This window comes from Lepeophtheirus salmonis, chromosome 1 (genome assembly GCF_016086655.4).
Source record: "Lepeophtheirus salmonis chromosome 1, UVic_Lsal_1.4, whole genome shotgun sequence".
NCBI lineage: Eukaryota > Metazoa > Arthropoda > Copepoda > Siphonostomatoida > Caligidae > Lepeophtheirus > Lepeophtheirus salmonis.
The window spans coordinates 28,245,706-28,261,878 of record NC_052131.2 but is presented as its reverse complement, the minus strand read 5'-3'; the positions used below and the strand labels follow the sequence as shown (position 1 = coordinate 28,261,878).

At 31.0% G+C, this 16,173-nt stretch overlaps 1 long non-coding RNA gene across 1 annotated transcript; it reads right to left on the bottom strand.

Moving 5' to 3' along the window:
- Positions 1 to 606: 606 nt before the first annotated feature.
- On the bottom strand, positions 607 to 1,218 carry LOC139906130 (uncharacterized). The gene is made up of 3 exons (XR_011781428.1): positions 1,177 to 1,218; positions 985 to 1,124; positions 607 to 922 (listed from the first exon to the last, which is right to left on the bottom strand). It is a non-coding gene; the product is annotated as an uncharacterized lncRNA (long non-coding RNA).
- Positions 1,219 to 16,173: the final 14,955 nt, after the last annotated feature.

The following is a 16,173-nucleotide window of genomic DNA, read 5'->3' as shown; positions in this document are numbered from 1 at the left end:
TGATGTGATTATCATCTGCCTGCTTTATTATAATTTTTGAGGGTATAACGAATGTATTTATTAGCAAAATGTTTAATGAAGATATACTACGTATAATTGACTTCGACGTTTTTATCCGTTACAGTAGATTTGAAAACGTCACACTCCATGAAATTGTAATTCATTATGAACCTTATTCTCAGAATAATAGCTAATGAAACGACAAAGTAGAGTATTTGAAATATATTTGAAGCTCAAAGTTTAAAAAAGAAGGCTTTAATGAAATATAATCTACATACTAAAAAAATAAACCATTAAACATTTAAGTTAAATATACAAAATTAAACAATTAAAATCATATAACTATTAATAATAATAAATTATAAATACAGAATATTGAAATAATAGATTGATCCAGATAATTTTTTCTTGTTCTAACATCGGAATTCAGTTAAATATGTCATAACTTTAGGTTGCAATACACAAGCGAGACGTGGAGATTAATCAAAAAGATAATCACCCCTCTTCTTCATGTGGAAGTTGCTATATACAATTTTGCACAGGATAGATATATCTCTACCGATGAGATCTAACTAATTATTCATAATAAAGTAAATGTCAAAATCATAAAATTAGACAATAAATATATTAATAAAAAAATGTTAGAAATAAATTCATCTTAAAGATTTAGAGCAAAAGCTAATTATGTAGTAATGTCCGGCGATATTACTCCTTATTAAGAGCATCAAAAAATATTTTCCCCCGTTATTAAGGTATGCTTATATAACAACATACTATTATCATGAAGGATATACACAATTGTTAATTATAATGCAACACCCAATGTAACTACCCTCGTTGTTGTGACCATTTAAACAGTTATTTTTGCCTTTTATGAGTTTTCTGAACACCATTTCTTGGAGCCCATCAACCATAGCTAAGCCTTAAGGGATAAAAAAGTAATACTTAATGACTATGTAATATTGGAAAACCTAATTATCATACCCAAGTCTTAAAACGAAGTAAGTAGTCTCAGACAAACTTGTTGCAAACCATCCAAAGCTACTACCCCCGTTGTTGTGACCATTTAAGCAGTTGTTTTTGCCCTTTACTGAGTTGTGTATCATAATTCTTGATATGTTTAGCTAAAATAGAATCATATTTTATGGTTAGATTTAAAAAAAATTGAATACTTACTGTGAGATAGTACAAAATTCAGAGTTCCATTTCGATATTCGTACTTTTTACTGATAACTTGATCGTCATTTGGTGTGGATGACTCAAAACATTTTATATGTATTTCTATAAATGACATCAGTAACAACATCCTCCATTAATTTAATGATGGTTCCTCGGGAAGGGATATGTTTACCCTTGTATTTCTCCATAAATTTTTTGAACGTAGATGATTAGCAATGGATAAGGTTATATTACATACAATAAGCATCCTTGTGAAATCAGAGTTAAAGTCTGACTTGATGTATTCATCGTTAAATTGATTTTATAGACGAATATCCATACTCTAGTTAGGAGATGAGGATAATGAGTGGCGTGTAATTCTAGACAGGGGACTAAAGGCACATTTATATCGACAAATCCGACAAACCATCTGTTTCTCATCCGGTAAGTATTTTCCAAATTCCTAGGCCTCCATTTTCAGAAATCCAGACAGAAGGCGACGTTATTTTAGGCATTTTATTCAGTTCTCTATCGACTATCCCCATCTAATATTATTATATTAATATTGAATAATAAAGGCGGGAATGATAACGTTCATGATTGATAGAAGAAGATGTATATTATTTAATCAATGATGCCATAAGTAATTCTTCTTTTCTCCTCGCACGCTTTTGTATTCTTACCAAAATTATCACCCTTAGTAATGATGTCTTAAGCTCGATTAGGATGGAATATACATAAGTGAAGAGGTTAATATTTTATTGAAAGCAAAAATTTAACAGAGTAAAACCTATTCTTTATTTAAACAATCTTATACTAAATACTCCAAGACTGGGTTTTTCATGCAGATCAAATTTGGGGATCGTCATTCACAAAAAATGCTCCATAAATAATCCACCTAATTAAGTGTTTAATACTAATAGTTTAAAGTCAATGTAAAGGACCTGCTTCAAATATTTGTAACATATTTTTAATTATTCTCTATAATTGACTAGAGCTAAAATGTAAAGGGAGTACGTTCGGGGAAATTTTTGTCTTGAGCAAAAAAAATTATCGAAAAAAGATTATTTGATTAAATTTAGACTCAGAAGAATTTTTTTATGCGGGCTTTCCCTCCAAAATATATATATATATAATCCTACGGACGCCCCTGCATAGGTATAATTGAATTCGTAATTGTAACTAATTCCCGAAATTCTAAATTTCCCGCAAATTTTTAATCTGCTGTTGATAATTAAAGATTTGAATTGCCACCATTTCATAATTACTCAAATTGAAAGCATAGCAACAATTCAAAGTCGGAACTATGGAATTTTTGAAAAGTAAAAGAGGATCAAGGCACTTATCCTTTGATGGATTCATATATAGAATTGACAGGAAATCTACGGAAACCAGGACTTGGCGGTGTATTGAAGCAAATTGCAAAGGTCGAGTGAAGACACAATTGAGTTCACAGAATGGGGATGTGCCCATTTCTGTTTTATCGAGCCATTGTCATGTCCCAGTCCCATAAAAATAGAAATCAAGAAATTGTACACTTCCATAAAAAATTCTGCTAAATCATCGTCCGAGTCCACAAGAGCAATTATTGCTAACAATGTCCAAAATTTAAGCGAAGAAGCATCTGCTTCCTTAAGAACTAATATAAATTTGGCCCAAACTATTAGGAGGATACAGCACAAAAACATGGCTCCACCATCACCGGGAGCAAGAAATAGATTTGAAATTCCAGAGGAATTTCAAAAAATGAACGCTGGAGAGCAATTTCTCCTGTATGATTCAAGTGTCGATGATGAACATCGAATTATAATATTTGCCACAACAAAAATGTTGGACTTAATGACCAAATATAAGCATTGGTTCGTGGATGGGCCATTTAAAGTCTGCCTACTATATCTACCAACTTTTCACTGCCCATGTAGTTGTTATGGGGACAGTAATTCCATATCTCTATGGATTACTTCCCAATAAGTCTCATGAAACTTATAGAAGATTTTGGAATTGATTTTTCCTTAGTTTTCATGGCCGAGTCTTCTATCCTGAAAACATCCTGTCAGATTTTGAACAGGCAACTATAACGGCAACACAGGATGCGTTTCTGCAAACAAAATTAGTTGGTTGCTTCTTTCATTTGGAGCAATCCCTTTGGAGACAAATCCAAACTTCTGGACTAAAGCAAACATATATAACTAGTGAAGATTTTCGATTAAAGGCAGAAACCCTACTTTCTTTGGTTTTTTTACCTCTGGACCAGGTTCCAGGAGACTTCCAAGAGCTGACAGTTTTCCAGACGAACTGCAAGTCGTTGCAGACTATTTTGAAGAAACATACATATGTAGACCGTACGGTTTAACTAGAAGAATTGCTAGGCATCCGCCAGCTCTCTGGAATATGTACGATAGATTGGCACAGGGATTACCAAGGACAAATGATTCTGTTGAGTCGTGGCATATGGTTTTCCAGTCCTCTCTACAGTGCCAACATCCCTAAATCTGGAAATTAATCAATGTAATCACGCCAGAAAATGAACTCTATGACGTAGTTCTGCAACAATTATGATCCGGTGCTAATCCTTTAAGAAAGAAAAATCTATAAAGACGAATCACACTCGCAGTAGAAAGATTAATTTAATTGAGGAATATATTACCAGTACTTGATTTCTTGCGCGGATGTGCATTTAATTTTGAAATGAATTTATAATAAATATAATTTATATGTTTTTAATTTTAAAAAAATAAGACTTTTAGGATTATATAATTAATTTTTGTGTTACTATAATTTCATTTAGTAAATTATCTTCTTTTCTAATTTAGAAATGTAATTCTAAATCTATAAAATTTCACAGCAAACATTTAATCCCATTTATTTCATTGACAATTCTCGGAATAGTCCATTTTTATACTAAGGAAGATTTAGGCTAAATTTACCTTAAGAGTGCAAGGCTTTTGAGCACTTTTTTTCAGAGAACATGTTTAAGAAGTTTTTTCTGTATTAGAATATGCTTTTGACGAGTCTGTTTATAAGTATTCTTGAGTTATAAAAAAATTCAACAAGAGTCCAAAGCATTAATTTTTCGACCATATTGTATCAAGCACCAAATCCTAGACGAGCCAGAATTTAACTTTTTTTATAGAGTTTAAGTATGATATACCGAAGTCAATAATAGAGATGAAAAAATTGAAAAAACTATTATAGGAGAATCCATTTCAAGGCTCCTCAATGCAGGCATACTGCATGCCATATAATAAGTAAATGGAATGTTACTCCTTATCTGAAGACTCCATGCGTGCTTAGTTTCAACATGTGGATAATATATTGTATTGTTATTGATCCTAACCTTTTGATTGAAAGTAATTCCAATCTAATATAAATATGATACGCCGAAATAATACTACGCCAAATACAGGCAACCTAAAATGATCTGCGCTGAAAAGAGCCTCGCTAAAAAGAGCACCCCCAAATGAGGGGATACGGTGTTATACAATTATTCATGTTAGAAAATACTAATGGATTAACGAATAAGTATAAAAGATGCCATACCATAATAACATCATTATTTTAACACAACTTAATGATTTTTAAAGATATACCTACAGCATATTTTGATTGTAAAAATTCAGAAGGAACATCAATTTCAACGAAAACTAAAAAATAACTACGTATGACTCATATTTATTTTATATTTTAAGACGAAATATCCTTGTGGCGAGATGACTGTATGGCGAAATGTCCTAAGCAAAAATTATTGCTAGTTCTTTATTCATTCACTATAAGAACTTATGTTCATATTGATTTGTGTGTGAAATATCTTAATGATATTAGGTAATTAAAATAAATCTTACTGACAAATGGTTTTATTTTTTATATGTTTATTATTAACTAAGGTAAAGTTTCCTCGGATGAAATAGTTTAAGGTCAAATTAGCGGGCATCTTTATTTCCCAAGCAAGATTTCGCTTTCAAGGATACCATGGATGACCGTATACTTTTTTGTCGTTTTCCCTAATGCAAACTTTTTCTTCCCTTAGGTGAATTTACCTTGTTAATTCAGTTGAAAGGCTGAATTCATGGAGGCAGACAAAAAATGTTAATACAACCATTACTTTGTACAAATATTGACCACATGCTATTTATTTTGCCACTAACCTTATAATTCTGGTGTTGACTAACATACAAAAAGACATACAATCTGTGCTTTGAAAATATTGATATGTACTCCCATTTTTTTTAATATAGTATGATACTAGGTAAAAGTAAGGACGTGGGATCTGAAGCGAAATATTGGTCTGAATTGCTGTCTTAAACATTTAACCAAAATGTCTTTTTTTTTTTTTTTTTTTTTTTTTTTTGTGCAATGTCTTATGAAAAAAAATTTTGAACGATTTTTAGGTTCGCCTAATTTTACTACGAGACCGGTACGGACAGAACTTGGACCAAATCAAGTTCAGTCCTACAAAAATTATAATGGTTTTAGACTGGTATATAATTTTCGGAACAAAAACACTCCAACAGAGTTGGCCAGGCTGAGATGAATGGCTCGTACGTCCATTTTCAATGTTAAGAAGAGGATAGACCACAATGAGACCTTAGAGAGGTTGTTGGGCTGCCATGGATCTGAACTTCATTTGCAATACTTGTTTTTACTCTTTTTGAAAGAGGCTTTTCGCCATCTGTGTGGCCAATGGCGGCAGAATAAAATAAATCAATTTGACATTGGTATCAGAAAAAGATTAATAAGATTTTTGTTAAATGTACAATTAAAGAATGGCAGGCAATTTTCTTTTTTCTTTACATGTGTGTAAGTTTCAAATTTCCACCCGGTACAGTCTAGAAGAGATGATTTTTTCTTTGCAATGGCTTTCTATAAGAAATTATATTATATCGAAATCCAAATCTGTCCTCATTTTACTCATTCCTAAAATCTTCGATTTATTTTGAGCAAACAGTTGAAAATTGACTTAAAATGTAAATAAAATTAAAGAAGGTACTTTAAAAAAATCAAAATATTATATAACTTTGATCCATTCAAAATATTAAATTGGATCGATGCTGCCATCTGCTTTGGAAATCCAAATAAAGTCCAACGACCAATAGACACCTTAGGATATCACTACCTCTTCCAGATGGGAAGGAGATTTTATTTGTGAAATTAGTAAATTCAAATTCAGTCCACATATCTTTGGAATAATTTATGTTAAAAAAATAATCAGCTCGAATGAAAGAGTCTTGTGGGTTCTTTTGAAATATTTTTGACACTTTGCCCCCCTGCAGCATTGATGGCAATCCACTCGAATACTAATTTTAGGTGCATGTCAAGGGAAAAGCTTCCAGTGTCTTTCATCCAAGTACCATGGCCTTCAAAGCCCCTGTCAGCTAGCACTAGAACGCCATGACAGAGGACTACATTCGTAGTGGGTACCAGGCCTTCTGTAAACTTTTCTTGGTTAAATATAATCAACATACTGATCACAACAAAATCTTCAAATCCAAGGACATCTGCCTTTATCGATGGAATCCTTTAGTTAGTTTAGGGAGAGCAAGGACAATGGCCTACAATTTTGTTGAAATTAATTGAAAGACGTGGTGGAAAGTATATAGGAATTTCCAGGATTTATTGTATTCAAATAAAGATAAAATTCCTTTATTTTAAGTTTAGATTTATTTAGATGTTGAAAATCATAGTAAATATTCTATATAATAGACGTATAAAAATACATATCATCACTTAGTAAATTTAGAAAAAATTGACTTACTCAAATGAAAATGCAAGTCAAAATCGTAGATTACGTCACAATGTATGTATTAAAGGTGTATGGTTATGGTGATTGAGCATGATGGATTTGCAATGATTGAGAGGATATCCTCATAAATGTCAATCCTCAATTCTACTAAGAGGGCAACATGGACTTACAATTATAACTCTCCAGCTAATCCTCAGAGTTGATCTCCGTCTTTTATGAACACTCAATATTATTCAATCGGGCTTGAATATAACTGAATGTAGTAAAAAAAGAAAGGTCACTACTCAAGAGTTAAATAATAATGATAACAGCTAAGAAAGAGAAAATTCCTTCTTCAGACTACCCATTCAAAAAAACCGGGGCGAGAAAAAAAATACACACGATTTTCATCACTATATCATGTGGGCTGGTCAAGTAAGGGTTAAGTTCCCAATGACCTTTACAGTTTTACCCTCAGTCGGGTAGTATATTTTTAATCACATACTAAATATCTTAATATTATAAAATTTTTGTCATTTTTTTTAGTCATTCTTTATTTGATTTATATATTACAAACAAAATAGATGCATATACAAATAAAAAATAGCAATTACGTTGGTTATAATTTTTTTACAAAATTGAACATTTATTTTGCGTCATAAATATCTCTTAGGTACTTCGAAGTAATATGTATTTTTTTAAAAAGATTTCATTGAACAACAAATATTTATGGATAGCGGATTTGATATGAAGTTGAATATACCTCTGCAGATTGGGGCCACTTTGGATATCTTTATGAAGATAGGAGAAAAGTTGAAGATAAAAGTATAGCCATTTTTAAGTATTACTCCATACAAATTGTTTATGTCAGTGGAAGTAAATCAAACATGTTATCTAATTTGGGAAGACAGCATTCCTACAAGTATGTGAGGGAAAAGAAAGGTGAAAATGACACAACAATCCAATCATCATTATTCGCAGTATTTAAACAACATCTTGCCAATGATTCACAAAAGGCACAAAGAATAATGGCAAATATTGTTATTTTATTTCTAAAGAGATGAAAAACTTTTAAGTGTTTTTGAGGAAGAAAGATTTAAGGAATTAATTAAAGTACCACAATATAAAATACCACCTAGAAAACATTTTAGTTTAACGTGATTCCCAAACTTTACCACGAAACTCTTGCTAATGAGTTGTCTACTTCAAAACACATACCCTTGACAAGCAATGGATGGGCCTCTAGTGTAACTGAGATCTATTTAAGTATCACTGCACATTATATTACTTCTTGTTAGCAATTTCAATACTTACTTTTACATACAAAACCTCTACATGAAAGCCAATCTTGTGAAAATATTTCTTAGGTTTTTAAAGAAGTAATAGAAGAATAGAAATTAGAGAGTCCAAATCTCACAATACCAGTGACATCAGACAATGGCAAATGTATCGTCAATGTCATCAAACATACAACTGGATTAGGCCCACAGATTAAGGCATACATTAAACTCCTCTTCTAAAACTGTGATATATTTAAATACTTATTTGTGAGTCCTTGACATAGTAGGGATGTCACTTTTTTCATAGAAGCACAACTGTCATTCAAATTTTCAAAAATAAACAAAAGCATTTAATTCTACATCAATACAAATTAATTTTTGATGTGACTGAGGAGACACCTCGTGTATCTCTGATAATTCTCCTTTAAAAAATTACTCCAAAATATGACACCCGACATGACGATTCAAGCACAATAAGAGAAGTCGAATTTATAATAAAAACCTTGAAAGTAAATATACAGACCCTGATCTTCAAAATTATCTCAATATATGTACAACCTAGGAACCAAGATACAAATCCTCATAATATCTTGATGAACAAGCCATTAATCAAGCTTACCAATCTTCTACTAACAAATTAACAGATTTAGATAATGAGGTAAGATTTTAATTCATATATATTTTAAAAGTACTATATAGGTATTTTATTACAGGTACATTTGTATCAAGCAAAAAAAAATTCGATAGCAGGTGATATTGTCACTCTTTATTTCCTTCTTATTTATTACCGAAAAATGTAAAAAAGCTCATCTCTTTGCAAAAAAAATTATAAATTCATGAATAATACTATTATATAACCCGTGTATATTTTGTATCAACCTTTTTTTTAGATAAATTAAGGATATGTAAGAATAATTTCTTTGTAAATAAAAGAAATTATTAAAGAATAGAATATCGAAAAAACTTAAATTATTAAATTAATTCTATTTAAAAAAAATTTACTATCATACCCCACCGAAGCGTTAGTTTAGTCTGCCATCCTAGTCCTAATATTTAGGTACTATTTTTGCAGAAAATGGGGTAAGAAATAACCAAATCTCCAGCCTAATTGTGGAACCAGATCAGAGCCACTAAAATGTAGACAGTAATCCTTTAAGACCCGTTAGAGTAAAGAACTGTATAGAAAACGGAACCACAATTGAAGGATCTATTACATCACTTATGGAAAGTACCATAACATTTAACATTTAAACTATTTTTGGAAATATTATATGCCTTTAAGCTGAATGAAATATTTTTTTACCCTAGATGAGAAAAATATAGGTAGGGCCCTAAATGTGAGTTGTATCTACATACATCATTAGGACGATACCATTCTTTATGGCGCTGATCAAATTTATATTCAATTCTATGTGCACATAATATATGTTTATATCAATGAACTGCATACATTCAGCATATTAATAAAGTTGTTAATAGTTTGTATTGCTTTGATGTGACCGCAAATTTTATTTCTCTCTCAAGTATGTTGTATGTATGTACTGAGTAGTTCATTAAAATTTTAACACTTTGAATTTGAAACTTTAACAAGATATAATTTATTAAATAACAATAGAATTTCCTCAAAATTAATACTATAAATAGATGTGTGTCTATGCTCTCTTAATAATTAATGTAGCCGCACTCAGCGATAATGATGGCTTATAGGCGGTGGTGGAAGGTCTGGCACCCACTGCAGATGTAGTCCTCTGTTATGGCGTTCCAGTGCTGGCTGACAGTGGCTTTGAGGGCCTTGGTGGTTGGATGACGGACAATGAAGAACTTTCTCTTGACATGCACCTAAAATGTGTAATCGAGGGGGTTGACATCAGGGCTGTAGGGGGGCCAAAAGTGTAAAGAAAGATTTCAAAAGACTCATTTAAAAGAGTCTTGCAACATAGGAGATGGGTTTCTATCATTGTTGGTGTCAAAAGTGGTTTCTCCAACCTCACAAGGCTCTTTCCACTTTTTTGATAGCTCTTTGGAGAGTCTTGTATGATACCTCGAGATCTCTTGTATGGGCCGTCGTGGATTTGAGGGGATTGGCCTGGGCTGTATTATTTAACTCCTCCAGGTCCTGTTTGGTTTATTTTGACAGAACATATCTTCTTCTCCAACATTTCAGAAAGGATGACGACATAGAAAGTGGTACTGTAGACACCCAGCTGCTCGGAGTGCACGAATGGAAATACGTCAATCACGTACAAGTGTCATTTTCTCGATTTGTATGTAAGCTAGAGAGCCCAGGTTTCTCTATTTTCTAATGAATTGTTTATGCTTTAATATATCGAAATATGAAGTAATTTCAATCACTCAATTATTGTATTTATAAGTGTTCAGATTTCAATGGTCTACCCAGTATTTTTTAAGAAGAAGTACTTAATCATTTAATTTACTAATAGTGGAATCCATAATTTCACTAATATAAAGATATGTATACTTAAAGCATGATTAAAGAATGTGGACTAATCATTCGGGGAATGAAAGATAAATGTGCACATACATATAGTACGCAAATCACATACTTATTTACCTACTAATCTAATAATAAAAGACGTCCGTGAAACATTTCTTTACAAATAGTGAAATGTTTATTCATATTTTATTAAATAATTTTGATCCATATATGAACATTTTCTCTTACTTATTGAATAGTAAAATGTTTGTTCAAATGTACATATAGGATTCATGAGTTGAATAATATTTGCATTAGTTTTGGATTGATTTAAGACGAATCGAACCGAACTGTTAAGGATCGAGTCGAGTCTTTCCTTCTTTATTATAAAAATTTAATTTTTTGAAAATGACTGTGTATTTTTAAAACTATTTTCCAAACAATTGAATATTTAAATTTTTTTTGTTTATAGCTATAAATTTTTAAAAATTTTCTGCAAAACAATTCATATTTGAAGTTTTTAGAAAAAAATCTCACAAAAACTGTAATTTTTAAAAGCTGTGAATTTTTGTAATTTTGTTCCAAAAAATAAATATTGAAATTTTATTTCTACAAATTTAATTTTTAAAAAATGTTTCCCAAAATTTAACTATAGGTCTTTGTAATTTAAAACAAATGACCATGGATTTTTTTAATTTAATAAAAAAAAATTGTTGTGGTTGAAGGATAAACGTTTCATTTATTTGAGTCAATAATTGTTCGAGTCCACACAACACTAATTTTAATGCTTACACTATACTGGATTTGTGTTCTGTGAATACTGTATACAGATGATGATATTTATATATGTAATTCTTTGTAAGTAAAATCCACACAAAAGAATTTTACGATTCAATATTACCCTCCTCACTTCTCATAAACCATCTGTCACTCTATGCTTCATTTTTTTTTTTTTTACTTTTCGATATTTTAGTGTTCAAAAATAATTATATACATTTCCTTTCTTTGAATTCAAATGTAAGAATACTCAATACAGTGATCTATGTGTATTGAAGCCACAGTTTTCTTCCTACAAGCGTACATACACATACAACATAGATATGTACAGTTGATATCTTTGTATTCTCGAAATACAACCAAAGCCGTTTCTAGGCAGAATGCTATTGAGGCCTCTTATTAAACTTTCCTTCAAGTCGTTAGGTGAAGAAGACCATTATTCAATACTAAAACATTAATTCAAATGTATTCTTCCTTGTTTTATATTTATTAACTAATTATATAGGCGAACACTCATTTTTTACAAATGAATTCAAACCAAAAAAGGAATTTATCTTTGAGTGCAGAATCCAAACTGATCTCACTTTTTCTCTGAGACATCTGAATTCTGAAATATCTGGGAGTATAGTAATTTGAGCCTATTATCGTTCCAAGTCATTTTTTATCCTTAAAAAAATTTCTAAATTAAAAATAATATTAATGAAACTTATATAAAAGTGTTTTTTATAATCAAAAAAGGTTTTTAAATATAAATTTTTTTAAATTATTCATTTAATATTTTTCTATAATAAGATCTATGATATTTTTCATCACTATGTTCTATGAATTAAATATAAGGATCTAAAGAAGAGAGTCGTTGGGAATATATGACTGAGGGGGAAAATGAGATCAGTTTTGGATTGAGCGCTTATAGATAAATTCGATTATTGTCTTCAATTTTTTTCAATTCAGTTTTTAATTTATTCAATTGTCCCCACTCTCATTTATATTTTTTCCCTTTCGATATCTTAAAATGCTACAAAGATTGTCAATTTGCTGATGTCCATATAGGATGTGAACAAACTAAATAAACATTCATATCTGCAAGATGGTGCAGAGATCTAGAGTTATTGTAAACAAAGAAATAAGTAAACAAACTACTAGGTAATAAACTAGTAAGTATGTTGTTTCAATTTAATAGATGCAAGATTGGTGCAAAGATCATGAACAAACTATTGTTACATATGCACATATCGTCTTTCTCAAAATATAGTCACACTGGCCACACAATGAGTTCAGTACAGAGCCAGTTGAACCGCTATTTTTTTAATTTGGTTTTGAAAGATTTTTCATATTTTTTCTAATGACCTCCTATTATTTTCAAACGCCATTTATAATTTTTTTTAAATATTTTCTATAATTTCAGTCTTTTTTTATCATCTGTGGGGTCAGAAAAATGCTCCAAATCTCTTTATCCGCGCCTGGTTCGGCATCATCAATTTCATAAAAATGAAGTGGAACTCCAAGCCGTGTACATTTATTTCACTCAGTGATTGGAATCTATAGTATGGAAGAGTGATTAGCAAACGGGGCTCCACATTGTTAGACCTTTCAAAATTCTTGAGAAACATCCTTCCTAAAAAAATGGCAAAAAAAAGTTTTTAAAAAAATCCTAGAGCTATATATTCGACCAAAATTAGATCCTGCCCACCCCACCCTAAAATTACTCTATACAACGTAATTAATATACAGTGGAAACAATAAGCATTTGATTGATCCATTGCCGATTTTGTGAATGTGCCCACTAAAAACGTTTTATAATTTTAATGGTTAGTTTATTTTAACAGTGAGATACATTATATGAACAAACATAAGTGTCTGGAGGAAGAAAACATCTGAGTTTAATCCCAAGAACAACATCCTTACTGTCAAGCATGGGCGCAGAAACATTAGGTATTGATGGTATTTTTCTGCTATGGGGAAATGGCAACTTTACATCGTAAAGGAATGATACACAGGAAAAGATAAAGAAAAAATGGAACTTCTAGCACGACAATGACTCAAAACAGACGACCATGGCAAAAAAAAGAAGTGGCTTAAGAAGAATCATATTAAGGTCATGGAGTTAGTGTTGTGTTGGTACTTAATTAGGACTGAAAACTACAGTCACGCCTAGTTCATTCTCAGTCCGGCCCAGTTTAGTCCTAAAACTAATAAAGTTCAGTCATTAATGACGCCAATCAACTATATTTCTCATTTTTCTAAATCAGTTCTAGTACTGACAGACCGGCCTCAGGGACTGATAGGACTAAGAATGGACTAGACAGAATAAATAAGGACTAACAGAACGCTACATGGAGTGACCTAGCCAATGTCCGGAACTCCATCTTATTGGAAACTTAGGGGGGTCAAATAATTAGATGAATCTGTAAAGGCTTATAACGAACGGACTAAATGGGGTAGAACTACAATAGTTTGTTTATTGTTTGAAAGCTACATTTAATAACGTTCAATTATTTATAATGAAAATCGCCTCTCTTGATAACCACAGCCACACGGCGTCGGAAGCATTGGCAAGCCTGTTAGACATCGTGCAGATCAAGCTTTGTACTGGTTCTTGTTTTGCACTTAGAATTTACATTCCCTAGTAGGATAAATTCGCCCAAGGAAGAAATTAAAACTTCCAACAAGACTGAAGGACGGTCGAGCAAGAGACCTGTACCAAGTATCATTGTACTGCGGATGCCCCAGTACAATGGCAAAGCTGGATCCGCATGAGATCTCCCGAGTCTGACAAAGCTTCCGGCGCCGTGTTGCTGATGTTATTACGAGAGGCGGATTTCATTATAAATTTTCAATAATAATAAAATATGGTTCTATCACATCTAGTTCGTTCGTTATAAGACTTTAAAGATTTTCCCACTTTATCTGGACCAACCTTTTTACAAAATCGGTAAAGGATCAATACTTATTTTTTCCACTATAGCTATATATATATGTATGTAAAATTTCTTAATTCTACTTCTTTCAAAATACCTCCATAGATGATGATGATAATTCTTTAGACCCTTGCATTATTCACTTTTATTGTACTTGTATAGTGTATAGCTACACATATTATATTGTAATATATATCTTTTACAATTAATTATTACTGTACTATTATAATTTCATCATTTATATAAAATATATATATTAATAGAAAGCTTTTGTTCCGGCCAAGATGCGGTTCCTTTAATGTAGCAGCGGTATTTTAACATTATCTACATACATATTTTATTTTATTTGTAGTCCCTATGTACATCATCGGAGGTAGATTTTGCTACGAAAAATATATTTTGTCTCAAGAAGACAACTTTCTTTTTTATATCAAACCCTGTCTCTATGGGGTTAATATGTATATCAAACGAAACTAAAGGAGTCCTCGCAGTATGTTTTGATCAGTAAAACAACGAATATACGAACAAAAGGGCGTCCGCCGTATATATGTAAATATATGCATATATATTTTTTTTTTTTGGAGAGGGGTTAGAGTGAAATTTAGAAAAAATTAAATTATTCTGAAAAAAATAGAAAAAAATATCTAAACACTAAATTTTATTGTTAGAAAAATTCTAAAATTCCATTTCAAATATTAAATTTTTCGGAAAAAAATTTCGCAAATCAACAGCTATTTTCAAGAAATTAAATTTTTTGAAACAAAATTATAAATATTAAACTTTTTGGAAAAAAATTACAAAAATCCATAGCTTATCTCATAAAATTGAATTTTTAAAAAATTAAATACTAAAAATATTATTTTTTTGAAATAAATTCAAAAAATCAAGAGCTGCTCACAAATAATTAAATTTTTGAAAAAAAAAAATCAATAATCCATCGCTTTTCTCTAAAAAAAATTTTAAAATGCATATTTATTCCCAAAAAAAATTACAAAAATATAAAGCTGCTTACAAAGAATTTAATTTGTTGGAAAAAAATTCAATTATTGAATTGTGTGGGAAAAAAAAACTCAAAAATCCATAAGCTATTTACAAAAAATTACATTTTATGTAAAAAAGTATAAAATAATAAACTTTATTGTAAAAGCAAAAATGATTTAATTTGGTGGGGAGACTACAGGCCCTCCAGCCCAACCACTGCGGACGCCCCTACAACTTGCTTAGTTAATGTGATCTGGCTACCAAAAATATATTTTGTCTCAGGAATACAACTTTTTTTTTTGATAGAAAATCCTGTCTCTATTGTGGTAATATGTATAACAAAAACCACACTGAAGGAGTCCTCGCAGTATGTATTGATCAGTAAAATAACGAATATGCCAGCTTAGTTAATATGAGTATTATGGCCACATAATGATGATGTCTCCCTCTCATACTGATTGAAATGTCATTGTTGCAGCTGCTACGAATCGTGATATTGAAGAAGTAATCTATCATTCATAACATTTTCTATTACTTCATATTATTATCTACTTACATATTTTAGTTTTTGAAATCTTGAATACGTGAATGCAGGAGCGCTTGGTAAGGAGGACCCAGGGGTTTTACTTCTTCCATATATAAACACAATACACCCCTCCCTCTCCAGATGTGCACGATCTTCTTACTCATAAAATCATCTAAGAAAGTATGGGTAGTTTGACTTATGTTTGCAAATAAACATTTACGTAGATGTTTATAGTAAACAATAAACATTATTTTTAACATGAGTTGTTCCTTCACATTTCCTTCTTTCATATCGTTCCATAAGGGTACGAGAAAAATATTAGGAAGAATATTTTGTTGTATTTAAGTTGTTTTGAAAGCAGTGGCGGTATTATTGGGTCC